The sequence below is a fragment of the Macaca fascicularis genome, chromosome 1 (genome assembly GCF_037993035.2).
Source record: "Macaca fascicularis isolate 582-1 chromosome 1, T2T-MFA8v1.1".
NCBI classification, from domain to species: domain Eukaryota; kingdom Metazoa; phylum Chordata; class Mammalia; order Primates; family Cercopithecidae; genus Macaca; species Macaca fascicularis.
The window spans coordinates 222231683-222244090 of NC_088375.1; positions in this window are offsets into that span (position 1 = coordinate 222231683).

A 12408-nucleotide genomic window follows, 5' to 3' on the forward strand; every position below is an offset into this window, starting at 1 on the left:
GCACAATCATAGCTCACTGCAATCTGGAACTCCTGGGCTCAAGAGATCTAGAACCAGCTCTGCCTGACCCCCTAGTCCCCTTGCTGACTACAGTACCAGGCAACAGCAAATGATGAGACCCCAAGCCAGGACCTATCTCCTTTTTGGTCCTTGAGGACATGTTACCAAAGTATGGGGGGGTTGCTAAAGAGGTCCTCCTGGAATGTCCACACCCACCTATCGCTCCACCTGTAGTGTGTCTAGACACAAGTGAGCCCACAGGGCAGATGCCTCTCATTGGCTCTCCCAGGAAACAGATTGGGGATAAGCATGTCTCAGTGGGCAGGGATAAATGAGGAGGATGAAGTAGGGGTCTTGTGTTAGTCCCGATTTTTCTGACCATCCTTGAGCTGCAGACCCTCATGGTGTGGCCCCAGCCCAGCCTTTTGGAGAGGATTTGACTCCTGAAGTTTCCATGAAATTGCATTTAGCCTGCAGGCCAGGAGTGCAGCAAGGATCCCTGAAGTCTGATTGGACTCTGGGAGTTGCAAGCCCCGCCAGCCCTCCCCAGTTGCACTGAGAACCAATCACTGTGTTAGCAGAGTGGGACCCTGGCTTCCCAGAGCCCCAGGGACTTCTGACAGCAGGGCAGGGCCTGGTCCCACCCCACCCCCTCCCTCTCAGCCAGGAGCTTTCAGTCTTTTTCTGGATCTTTTCCCAGAGGAACCAAAAGAAAAAGCATTAGGCAGAATCCCAGGAGGCCCCATTCTGGTCCCTCTCCCAGATGGTTTGGCACTCAGAGAGCCTTGAGAGTGAGAGTGGAGAGCTAATTCTGTCCTTAGCTTGGCCGTGCAAAGAAGAGTGACAAGTGCCAAACCCCTAAGGGGCAGGATGGGGCAGGCCAGCCCTGGGAAGAGGACTTGGGTCCTGGGAAATAACCTCGTTGCCATGCTTAGGGTTCCTCCCCATCCCCAAGGAAAACCAGATTGGAGGTAGGGATCCAGCCCAGGGAGGCACCAGATCCAAGCCCCATGCTGACACCATTCCAGGGGCCTGGGCTATCTGGCCTGGTGAATGGTCAGGAATTGAGTCTGTGGCCACTTCCCCGCTCCCAGGGGACAGAATGCTTTGACAAATGGACTTTCTTCCTCTTGAGCCAAACTGATGTCTGGGAGGGATCAAGGTGACAGAAAGCTCCTGGGCTGATCACACGGAGAGACTGCCTGATGAGACAGATAACCCTTGCCCCTGGGGACGTCCCAGTTCAGTGGGGATCGAAAAAGAAGCCATGTCACAAATACAGGAACCCCACTGCCCCAGTCCTGATCAGCACAGAGGGAAGAAGATGGTTGTGGGTTGTGGACAAGGGGATCATCTATGGTGAGAAGCAACCCCCACCCACCACAGCACATCTGAGACTTCTGACCCTGAGGGGTCTTCTCTGATATTCAGGAGAGGCCTTCCAGGGGAAGCAGGTCTGTGATAAGAAGCCAGAGGTCTATGCCTATGAAGAGGGCTTCTATATATGGGCACCCCTCACTTGAGGAAAAGCCAGGAGGTGACAAATGTCCCTTGTATTAGTTCATGCTCACACTGCTATAAAGAACTAGCCAAGACTGGGTAATTTGTAAAGAAAAGAGGTTTAATGGGCTCACGGTTCCACAGACTGTATAGGAAGCATGGCTGAGGAGGCCTCAGGAACCTTACCTTCGGGAATCATGGCAGAGGCAAAGGGGAAGTAATCACATCTTCACATGGCCAGCAGGAGAGAGACAGAAGGGGTGAGTGCCATATGCTTTTAAACAACCAGAGCTCATGAGAACTTACCCACTATCACAAGAATAGGGAGGGAGAAATCTGCCCTTGTGATTCAATCACCTCCCACCAGGTCCCTCCCCCAACATAGGGGATTACAATTCAACATGAGATTTGGGTGGGGACACGGAGCCAAAACACATAATTCCATCCCTGGCCTCTCCCAAATCTTATGTCTTTCTCATATTTCAAAACCAATTATGCCTTTCCAACAGTCCCCCAAAGTCTTAACTCATTCTAGCATTAACTCAAAAGTCCAAATCCAAAGTCTCATCTGAGACAAAGCAAGTCCCTTCTGCCTATGAGCCTGTAAATCAAAAACAAGTTAGTTACTTCCATGATACAATGGAGGTACAGGCATTGGGTAAATGCTCCCATTCCAAAGGGGATAAATGGGCCAAAATAAAGGGGCTACAGACCCCACGCAAGTCCAAAACCCAGTTGGGCAGTCATTAAATCTTAAAGGTTCAAAATAGTCTCCTTGGACTCCATGTATCACATCCAGGCCACAATGACACAAGGAGCAGGCTCCCAAGGCCAGGCCTTGGGCAGCTCCACCCCTGGTGGCTCTGCAGAGTACAGGCCCAACAGCTGCTTCCACAGGCTGGTGTCGAGTGCCTATGGTTTTTCCAGGCACACAGTGAAAGCTGTTGGTGGATCTACCATTTTGGGGTCAGGAGGACAGTGGCCCTCTTCTCACAGCTCCACTAGGTAGTGCCCTAGTGGGGACTCTGTGTGGGGGATACAACCCCATATTTCCCCCTCTGCACTACTATAGTAGAGGTTCTCCATGAGGGCTTCACCTCTCCAGCAGACTTCTCTCTGGACATCCAGGTGTTCCATACATCCTCTGAAATCTAAGTGGAGGCTCCCAAGCCTCAACTCTTGCCCTCTGCACACCCATAAGCCTAATACCATGTGAAAGCTGCCAAGGCTTGGGGTTTGCACCCACTGAAGCAATGGCCCAAGCTGTACATTGGCCCCTTTTAGCCACAGCTGGAGCTGGAGCAGCTGGATGCAGGGCATCATGTCCCAAGGCACCAGGGCTCTGGAGTTGGCCCACAAAACCATTTTTCTCTCCTAGGCCTCCAGGCATATGATGGAAGGGCTGTGCAAAGGTCTCCGACATGCCCCGGAGGCATTTTCCCCATTATCTTGGCTATTAACATTTATTTCCTCTTTACTTAAGCAAATTTCTACAGCCTTGAATCTACCCCCACACACACACACCAAAAAAATGGGTTTTTCTTTTCTACCACATGATCAGGCTGCAAATTTTCCTAACTTTTATGTTCTGCTTCCCTCTTAAATACAAGTTGCAATTTCAGATCATCTCTTTGTGAACACATATGAGCATATGCAGTTAGAAGCAGCTAGGTCACTTCTTGAATGCTTTGCTGCTTGGCAACTTCTTCTGCTAGATACTTTAAATCATCTCTCTCAAGCTCAAAGTTCCACAGATCCCTAGAGCAGGGACACAATGCTGCCAGTCTCTTTGCTAAAGTACAGCAAGAGTGACCTTTCCAATTCCCAGTAAGCTCCTGCTCTCCATCTGAGACCACCTCAGCTTAGACTTTACTGTCCATATCACTACCAGCATTTTGGTCACAATCATTCAACAAATATCTAGGAAGTTCCAAACTTTCCCTCATCTTCCTGTCTTCTTCTGAGCCTTCCAAACTATTCCAACCTCTGCTTATTACTCAGTTCCAAAGTCACTTCCACATTTTCAGGTATCTTTATAACAATGGCCTACTTGTCTGGCATCAATTTTAGTGCCATTCTCACACTGCTGTAAAGAACTACCTGAGACTATATAATTTATAAAGAAAAGAGATTGGGGCCGGGCGCGGTGGCTCAAGCCTGTAATCCCAGCACTTTGGGAGGCCGAGATGGGCGGATCACGAGGTCAGGAGATCGAGACCATCCTGGCTAACACCGTGAAACCCCGTCTCTACTAAAAATACAAAAAACTAGCCGGGCGAGGTGGCGGGCGCCTGTAGTCCCAGCTACTCGGGAGGCTGAGGGCGGAGAATGGCGTAAACCCGGGAGGCGGAGCTTGCAGTGAGCTGAGATCCGGCCACTGCACTCCAGCCCGGGCTACAGAGCAAGACTCTGTCTCAAAAAAAAAAAAAAAAAAAAAAAAGAAAAGAGATTTAATTAACTCATAGTTCCACAGGCTGTACAAGAGGCATGGTGGGGGAGGCCTCAGGAAATGTACAATCATGGTGGAAGGGTGAAAGGGAAGCAAGCACATATTCACATGGCAGCAGGAGAGAGAGCAAAGAGGGAAGGGGTACTTTTTTTTTTTTTTTTTGAGACAGAGTCTCACTCTGTCACCCAGGCTGGAGTGCAATGGTGCAATCTCGGCTCACTGCAACCTCTGCCTCTCAGGTTCAAGCGATCCTCCTGCCTCAGCCTCCCAAGTAGCTGGGACTACAGGCGTGTCACCACTCCTGGCTAATGTTTGCATTTTTCATACAGAGGGGGTTTCACTATGTTAGCCAGGCTGGTCTCAAACTCCTGATCTTGTGATCCGCTCACCTCGGCCTCCCAAAGTGCTGAGATTACAGGTGTCAGCCACTGTGCCTGGCCAGGGCTACACACTTTTAAACAACCAGTCTCGTGAAAACTCACTCATTATCATGAGAATAGCAAAGGGGAAATCTATCCCCATGATTCAAACACCTCTCACCAGGTCCCATCCCCAAACCTGGGGATTACAATTTAACATGAGATTTGGGTGGGGACACAGAGCCAAGCCATATCATCCCTCAACCCAAAAGGAAGGCTTGGGGATATCCCTGGCATACTGAGCTCCCTGAGAGTGGGGCTGTCACACTGTGATGTGACTTACAGATATTTGTTACCACACAGCTCTCCATAAAGGAGGGCTTCCCACTGTGAAACAGAGCTGGCTCAGCCTGGGCCAGGGGGCCACTGCCTCTGAGCTGTACAGGGTCCAGTCTCCACCACCACCTCTCACAACCCCCTGAGGCACTCAGCTCACAGCAGCCCTGGTGCTCAGGCCCCTTCCAGAGTGCCCCAGTTCTCCCAGACCCACCATGAGGCCAGGGGACTCCCCAAGAGGTGGGAGGCCCTGATATTTGGAGGGAGGAAATTCAAACTCTGGAGTTCCACTGGCCTGGGTTCAAATCCTGGCTCTGCCAACTTTTAGTGTGACGTCAACTTTTTTCACCTGCAGAGCAGAGGTAATGCAGGTCCCCACCTGCCTCCCGGGGCTGTGGTAAGTATCCAGTGCTCATGGGATCTCAGAAGGCTCTGTGAACTTCTGAGGGCGTGGTGTGATGCTGGTGGCTCCCATGGCTCCCAGCCAGGACCCAGTTGTCCCCCAGGACACATGGGGTCACTGCCTTGGTTTGGCCTGTGACAGCAGCATCCTGCAAAGCCTGGTTGGTTCCCTTGTGATTGGGGCGGGATGAAGCTGTGCTCGGAACACACCAATATGGACTGGGCGCAGTGGCTCATGATTGTAATCCCAGCACTTTGGGAGGCTGAGGTGGGCGAATCATGAGGTCAGAAGATCAAGACCATCCTGGCTGGCCAGGCACTGTGGCTCACGCCTATAATCCCAGCACTCATGCCTGTAATCCCAGCACTTTGGGAAACTGAGGCAGGCAGATCATGAGGTCAGGAGATCAAGACCATCCTGGTTAAAAAGGTGAAACCCCATCTCTACTAAAAATACAAAAAAATTAGCTGGGCATGGTGGCACGCACCTGTAGTCCCAGTTGCTTGGGAGGCTAAGGCAGGAGAATCACTTGAACCTGGGAGGCGGGGGTTGCAGTGGGCCGAGATCACGCCACTGCACTCCAGCCTGGGCAACAGAGTGAGACTCCGTCTCAAAAAAAAAAAAAAAAAAAAAAAAAACCACCAGCCTGGCCAACATGGTGAATCCCCGTCTCCACTAAAAATACAAAAATTAGCTGGGTGAGGCCGGGAGCGGTGGCTCAAGCCTGTAATCCCAGCACTTTGGGAGGCTGAGGTGGGTGGATCACGAGGTCAGGAGATTGAGACCATCCTGGCTAACACCATGAGACCCCATCTCTACTAAAAATACAAAAAATTAGCTGGGCTTGGTGGCGGGAACCTGTAGTCCCAGCTACTTGGGAGGGTGAGGCAGGAGAATGGTGTGAACCTGGGAGGCAGAGCTTACAATGAGCCGAGATCACGTCACTGCACTGCAGCCTGGGCAACACGGTAAGACACTGTCTCAAAGGAAAAAAAAAAAGAAAACTCCAATATGGTGGTGAGTGAGGAGCAGGGGAGGCCCCTGAGGAGGGCAGGGCAAAGCGGCCCTGCAGGACGGGAAGTCTACATGGGAACGGGCTACGGTCCTCCAGCATGTAGCAGGTGGGCAGGATATTTGCAGGACATTTCTCTGCACCTCCCACCATCACTGGCTCTGGGCAGCCCCTTGGTACCGAAATCTCTATGGCTCAGGAAGAGAATAAAAGAAGTTCTGCAGAAGTCACTGCTGGGAGTGGCAGGATCGTCACTGCCCTGCCTTGCTGGGAGCTGCTCTAGCAAGCAGGTCCCCTTGGGAGGCGGCAGGCCTCAGAGGCAGGACTCTCAAAGAGGCTTCATCACAGACTTTCTGGCTAGGAAGGCCAGTTCAGGGAGGCCTGGCCTGACCCAGGAGGCTGGCCAGACAGTGCCTGGCTGTGTGACCCCAGGGGGTCATTGACTTCTCTGGGTTGAACTACTAGGAGCCCCTTAGAACCCCATCCCCTGCCCATCTTTCCCCTGGGGATTTGGAGGACTCTCATGAGAGGAATAATGAAAAAGCACTTTGCAAATAGATCTGCCCTGGCCAGACGCGGTGGCTTACACCTGTAATCCCAGCACTTTGGGAGGCCAAGGCAGGCGGATCACCTGAGGTCAGGAGTTCAAGACCAGCTTGGCCAACATGGAGAAACCCCGTCTCTACTAAAAATACTAAAAATACGGCCGGGCGCGGTGGCTCAAGCCTGTAATCCCAGCACTTTGGGAGGCCGAGACGGGCGGATCACGAGGTCAGGAGATCGAGACCATCCTGGCTAATATGGTGAAACCCCGTCTCTACTAAAAATACAAAAACCTAGCCGGGCGAGGCAGTGGGCGCCTGTAGTCCCAGCTACTTGGGAGGCTGAGGCAGGAGAATGGCGTAAACCCGGGAGGCGGAGCTTGCAGTGAGCCGAGATCCGGCCACTGCACTCCAGCCTGGGTGACAAAGCGAGACTCCGTCTCAAAAAAAAAAAAAAAAAAAAAAAAAAACTAAAAATACAAAAAAAATTAGCCGAGCATGGTGGTGTGTGCCTGTAGTCCCAGCTACCCAGGAGGCTGAGGCAGGAGAATAACCTGAACCATGGAGGCGGAGGTTGCAGCGAGTCAAGATCACGCCACTGCACTCCAGCCTGGGTGACACAGTGAGACTGTGTCTCAAAAAATAAATGAATAAATAAATCTGCCCTATGCAGTGAAGCTGGGCTATCCGTCCAGGTGTTGAGCAACAGTGAGGAAATATTTCTGAGGGTTTCTAGCATAGTGGCCACATCACAGAGGTCAATGGGTTCTGTCTACATGACCACTCGGACACCACTCTAGTATCTTGGCGGCTCACATTCCATGGCTCAGTCTCTCTCTCTCTTTCCTGAGAAGATGCCAAGCTCTCGCTGAGAGCACCTGGGGCTCCCTGCACACGCCATGCAGTCTCCTCCACCAGGAACTCTGTCTCCATCCTCTCCCATCCCAGCTCACAAGTGCCGCCTCAGACGTCCCCTCCCGGAGGTGTGGTGGCTCTGGGTTGCTCCATCTCAGTCTTTTGCTTATTTCATTCATCAATCATCTCACCTCTTGCCATTTTTTTAAATATATTTTTATTTTTATTTTAGAGATGGGGGTCTCACAATATTGCCCAGGCTGGTCTTGAACTGCTGGACCCAAGCAATCCTCCCTCTTTGGCCTCAGGATTACAAAGTGCCCCAGGATTACAGGCATGAGCCACTGCCTCCCGTCTATGTTTTATATTTCCCAGCTTTATTGAGATATAAATCACATACCACACAATTCGCCTATTGAAGTGTGCAATTCAGTGGCACTCAGCATATTCACAGAGTTATGTGAACATCACCATAATCATTTTAGGATCACCCCAAAAAGAAATCATGTGCTCATTAGCAGCCTCTCTCCATCTTCCCCCAACTCAGCCCTTGGACACCCCCAATCTACTTCTGTCTTTGTGGATGTGCCTGTTCCAGACACTTCATATACGTGGAATCCTACAGCACATGGCCTTTCACGACAGGCTTCCTTCACGAGCATCACGTTTTTGAGGTTCGTCCACGGTAGAGCGTGGATCAGGACTTTGTTCCTTGTTATTGCTGAATCATCTTCACAGTATGGCTCTCCCACAAGTTGTTTATCCCCATTTATTCATCACTATCAATGGATATTTGGGGCTATTTTTACTTATTACTTTCTTGCTCTGTCTGAGTCTGTCTCCCGCTCTGGATCAGACACCCCAGGAGAGCAGGGGTGGCCACTTTTCTCAGCACCTGGAAGAGTGCCAGGCATGGACTAAACACTCAGTGAATGTTTGTTGTCTGAACAAAGAGGGACAAATTCTTCTTGGTTTTTTTTTTTTTTTTTGGAGACAGAGTTTTGCTCTTATTGCCCAGACTGGAGTGCAATGGTGTAATCTCCGGTCACTGTAACCTCTGCCTACCGTATTCAAGTGATTCTCCTGCCTCAGCCTCCGAGTAGCTGGAAATACAGGCATGTACCACCATGCCCGGCTAATTTTGTATTTTTGGCAGAGACGGGGTTTCACCACGTCTGTCAGGCTGGTCTCGAACTCCCAACCTCAGGTGATCCACCTGCCTAGGTCTCCCAAAGTGCTGGGATTCGAGGCATGAGCCACCACACCCAGCCCAAATCCTTCTTTGGAGGCAGCCAATATGGGTGCTTTGCTGTTTACCCCAAACACCCCATTTTCCCACACACCTTCCCTTTTACTTCCCCATGGGCCCTTGAATAAGAAAACCAACACAGATGATTCAATGTTTGACGTCAATATCAGCATTTCCTCAACAGCAGCACTGCTGGCATCCCAGATGGGATTCTTCTTTGTGGTGGGGGCTGTCCCATGCTCTGTAGGGGTCTGGCAGCATCCCTGTCTCCACTCACTGGTTGCCACAGGCACCTCTCCCCCTACCCAGTTGTAACAACCCAAAGAGTCTCTGGACATTACCAAATGTCCCCTAAGGAAGAGGTCCCCAACCTTATTTGCACCAGGGACTGGCTTTGTGGAAGAATTTTTCCATGGGCCAGTGGTGGCGGGGATGGTTTTGGGATGATTCAACCACATTACATTTATGTGCACTCTACTTCTATTATTATCACACTGTAATTGTACAATGTAATAATTATACAACTCACCATAATGTAGAATTGTAGCAGGAAGAGCCACAGACTAAAACCCCTTGGACACCAAGTTAAAGAAGGAAGGGGTTTATTTGGCTGGGAGCATCAGCAAGACTCCTGTTTCAAGAACCGAGCTCCCCAAGTGAGCAATTCCTGTCCCTTTTAAGGGCTCACAACTCTAAGGGGGGTCCACGTGAGAGGGTCGTGATCGATTGAGCAAGCAGCAGGTACGTGACTGGGGGCTGCATGCGCCAGTAATCAGAACAAAACAGAACAGGACGGGAATTTTTACAATGCTTTTCCATACAAAATCTATAGATAACATAACTGATTAGGTCAGGGGTTGATCTTTAACTACCAGGCCCAGGGTGTGGTGCTGGGCTGTCTGCCTGTGGATTTCATTTCTGCCTTTTAGTTTTTACTTCTTTCTTTGAAGGCAGAAATTGGGCATAAGACAATATGAGGGGTGGTCTCCTCCCTTAGAATCAGAGGGAGCTGGCTGGGCGTGGTGGCTCATGCCTGTAATCCCAGCACTTTGAGAGGCTGAGGCGGGAGGTTCATGAGGTCAGGAGATCGAGACCATCCTGGTGAACACGGTGAAACCCCATCTCTACTAAAAATACAAAAAAATTAGCCGGACATGGTGGCGGGCACCTGTAGTCCCAGCTACTCGGGAGGCTGAGGCAGGAGAATGGCATGAACCCAGGAGGCAGAGCTTGCAGTGAGTCAAGATCGCACCACTGCCCTCCAGCCTGGGTGACAGAGCAAGATTCTGTCTCAAAAAAAAAAAAAAAAAAAAAGAATCAGAGGGAGCCCTGAGCTTATTTTCCTGTGACTAGATGGTCCCATCTGGGGCTGATGGGAGACACAGATCATCAGGCATTAGATTCTCATAAGGAGCACACACCCCAGATCCCTCTCATGCACAGTTCACAAGAGTGTTCAAGCTCCTATGAGAATCTAATGCTGCCACTGACGTGACAGGAGGTAGAGCTCAGGCGGTAATGCGAGCAATGGGGAGCGGCTGTAAATACAGAGGAACCTTCGTTCATTTGCCTTCCACTCACCTCCTGCTGTGTGGCCCATTTCCTAACAGGCCATGGACCAATACCTTAGGGACCCCTGCCCGAAGGAGTTAAATCATCCCGTCAAGAACCCCTGGTTTGCACTCATTTTCTTGTTTGTTCTTCTTAACCCAGAGCAGTGGGAGCTGGCATTATTGACACTGAGTAGCTGAAGAGACTGAGGCCCAGAAAGCTTCTGTGGCCTGACCACAGAGAGGCCCACAGCAGAACCGGGAGGTGAACCATTGCCCCAGGGCTGGGCCCTTAACCTGCCAAGGGGGAGCCAGGAAACCTCTTGGGCCTTCCGTGTAACCACTTGAATCTCTCCCTCTTTGGAACTGGTTTGAAAACTTCACTCCACCCTCTTGGTGAGTTCTGCCAGCACTGCAGAATTTTCCAGGCTGCCTTCCCCACTCCAGCCCACAAATCCTTATCATTCCTTTCATTTCTCAGTATTCACAAGACAAGGGAAATAAGCCGTTGGGGGCAGACACAAGCTGTGTTTGTTCCTTCGAGCTGCTGCTGTGATGTAACTGGATCCTGCTTGGGAAGGTCACAAGGGGACCGTGGGCAGAGCCCCAGCCTGGGGCCTGGCTGTGGGCACGAGAGAAGGCTAAACATCCCCCAGATGCCACAGTGGATTCCTCGGGTAATGAGCTTCTTGGTGGGGGTGGGTGGGTGGGGCTCTGGCCCTAGACCACCCTTCTCAGTCATGCCAGGCCAGCCTCCCTTGCTGTCCACACTGGCTGCAAACCGACTTGGCCAGCCTATCTGTGAGCCATGGAGCTTGCGGAGAAGGGAAGAGACTGGAGTTTGGAGCCAGCCAGCCATGACTGGCTGAGATTCTGAATCCTGGCTCTGTGGGACCTGGAGCTTCACCTTCACCTTAGCTTAACTTCTGTGAGCCTTAGTTTCCTCATCTATAGGATGGGACTAATAACCCTGTCCTCCATAAAGTTGCTTGTGAAAATCAAGAGAGTAATACACACCATAAAGTAATGCATGTGTGCTTGGTATTAATACCAAGTAACAAATTAATAAATTTGTATTACATCTTATTTTATATTCTATTATAATAAAAGTAATAACTCATTGTGTACTTCATACATGATAGAGCCTAAGTTACACACATTTAATAATGAAAATTTCCCAATATTTTACAGGAAACTGAGGTAGAGAGAGATGAGGCCATCTTCCCAGGGCTTATTCACCGCTAGTAACTGGTAGAGCTGAGATTTGAACCCCAAAAACTAGTTGTGAAATCCTCGCTCTTAATCCCTGAGTTTTGTGATTTCTCGAATAAGAAGCCTACTGTGTAGAGAGTGCAGATACGGTACTTGCCAGTATTCATCGATATCTTTACGAAGTCCAGGACCTGGCCTCCTCCCGCCCAATCCATGTCAATGTTGCCGCCAGGTTCCAACACACCTTTGCCCAACTGACTGCTGCCTGTTGCAGGTGGGCCAAGGCCAGCCTCAGGTAGGCTTCTGGGTCCCCTGTCCTTCCGTGAGGAGCCATAGATCTCCTTCCAGAGCTCACCGGGGGCAACCCTGCCCTCTTCACTGTGAGTCCAGGAGGAAGCAGAGCATCCACGTCTTCCATGCTCCAACCCTTCCTCAGAATACACACTTGCCCACCTTCTCTCCCTCTCCAGGTCCCAAGGCTTCGCACAAAGCAGCGCCCATGGGCAGACTCCTCCCCTGGCCAATTCCTGGAGCCCCTAAAATGTCCCCAGCACTCTGCCAAGTGCTTTGAGGGACACTTAACAAGAATGAGGCCAGATGCAGTGGCTCACTCCTATAATCCCAGCATTTTGGGAGGCCAAGGTGGAAGGATCACTTGAGCCCAGGAGTTTGAGACCTGCGCAACATATTTTTGCTTGTCTCTACAAAAATAATTGAAGATATTAGCCAGGCATGCTGGCATGTGCCTGTGGTCCCAGCTACTCAGGAGACTGAGGTGGGAGGATAACCTGAGCCTGTCAGGTCAAGGCTGCAGTGAGCCAAGATCATGCTATTGCACCCCACTCTGAGCAACAGAACACAACTGTGTCTCAAAAAAAAAATAAAGAAGTAGAGTGAGGAAGTGGCATTCATGGAGTGCCTGCCCAGTGTGTGAGCAGCGG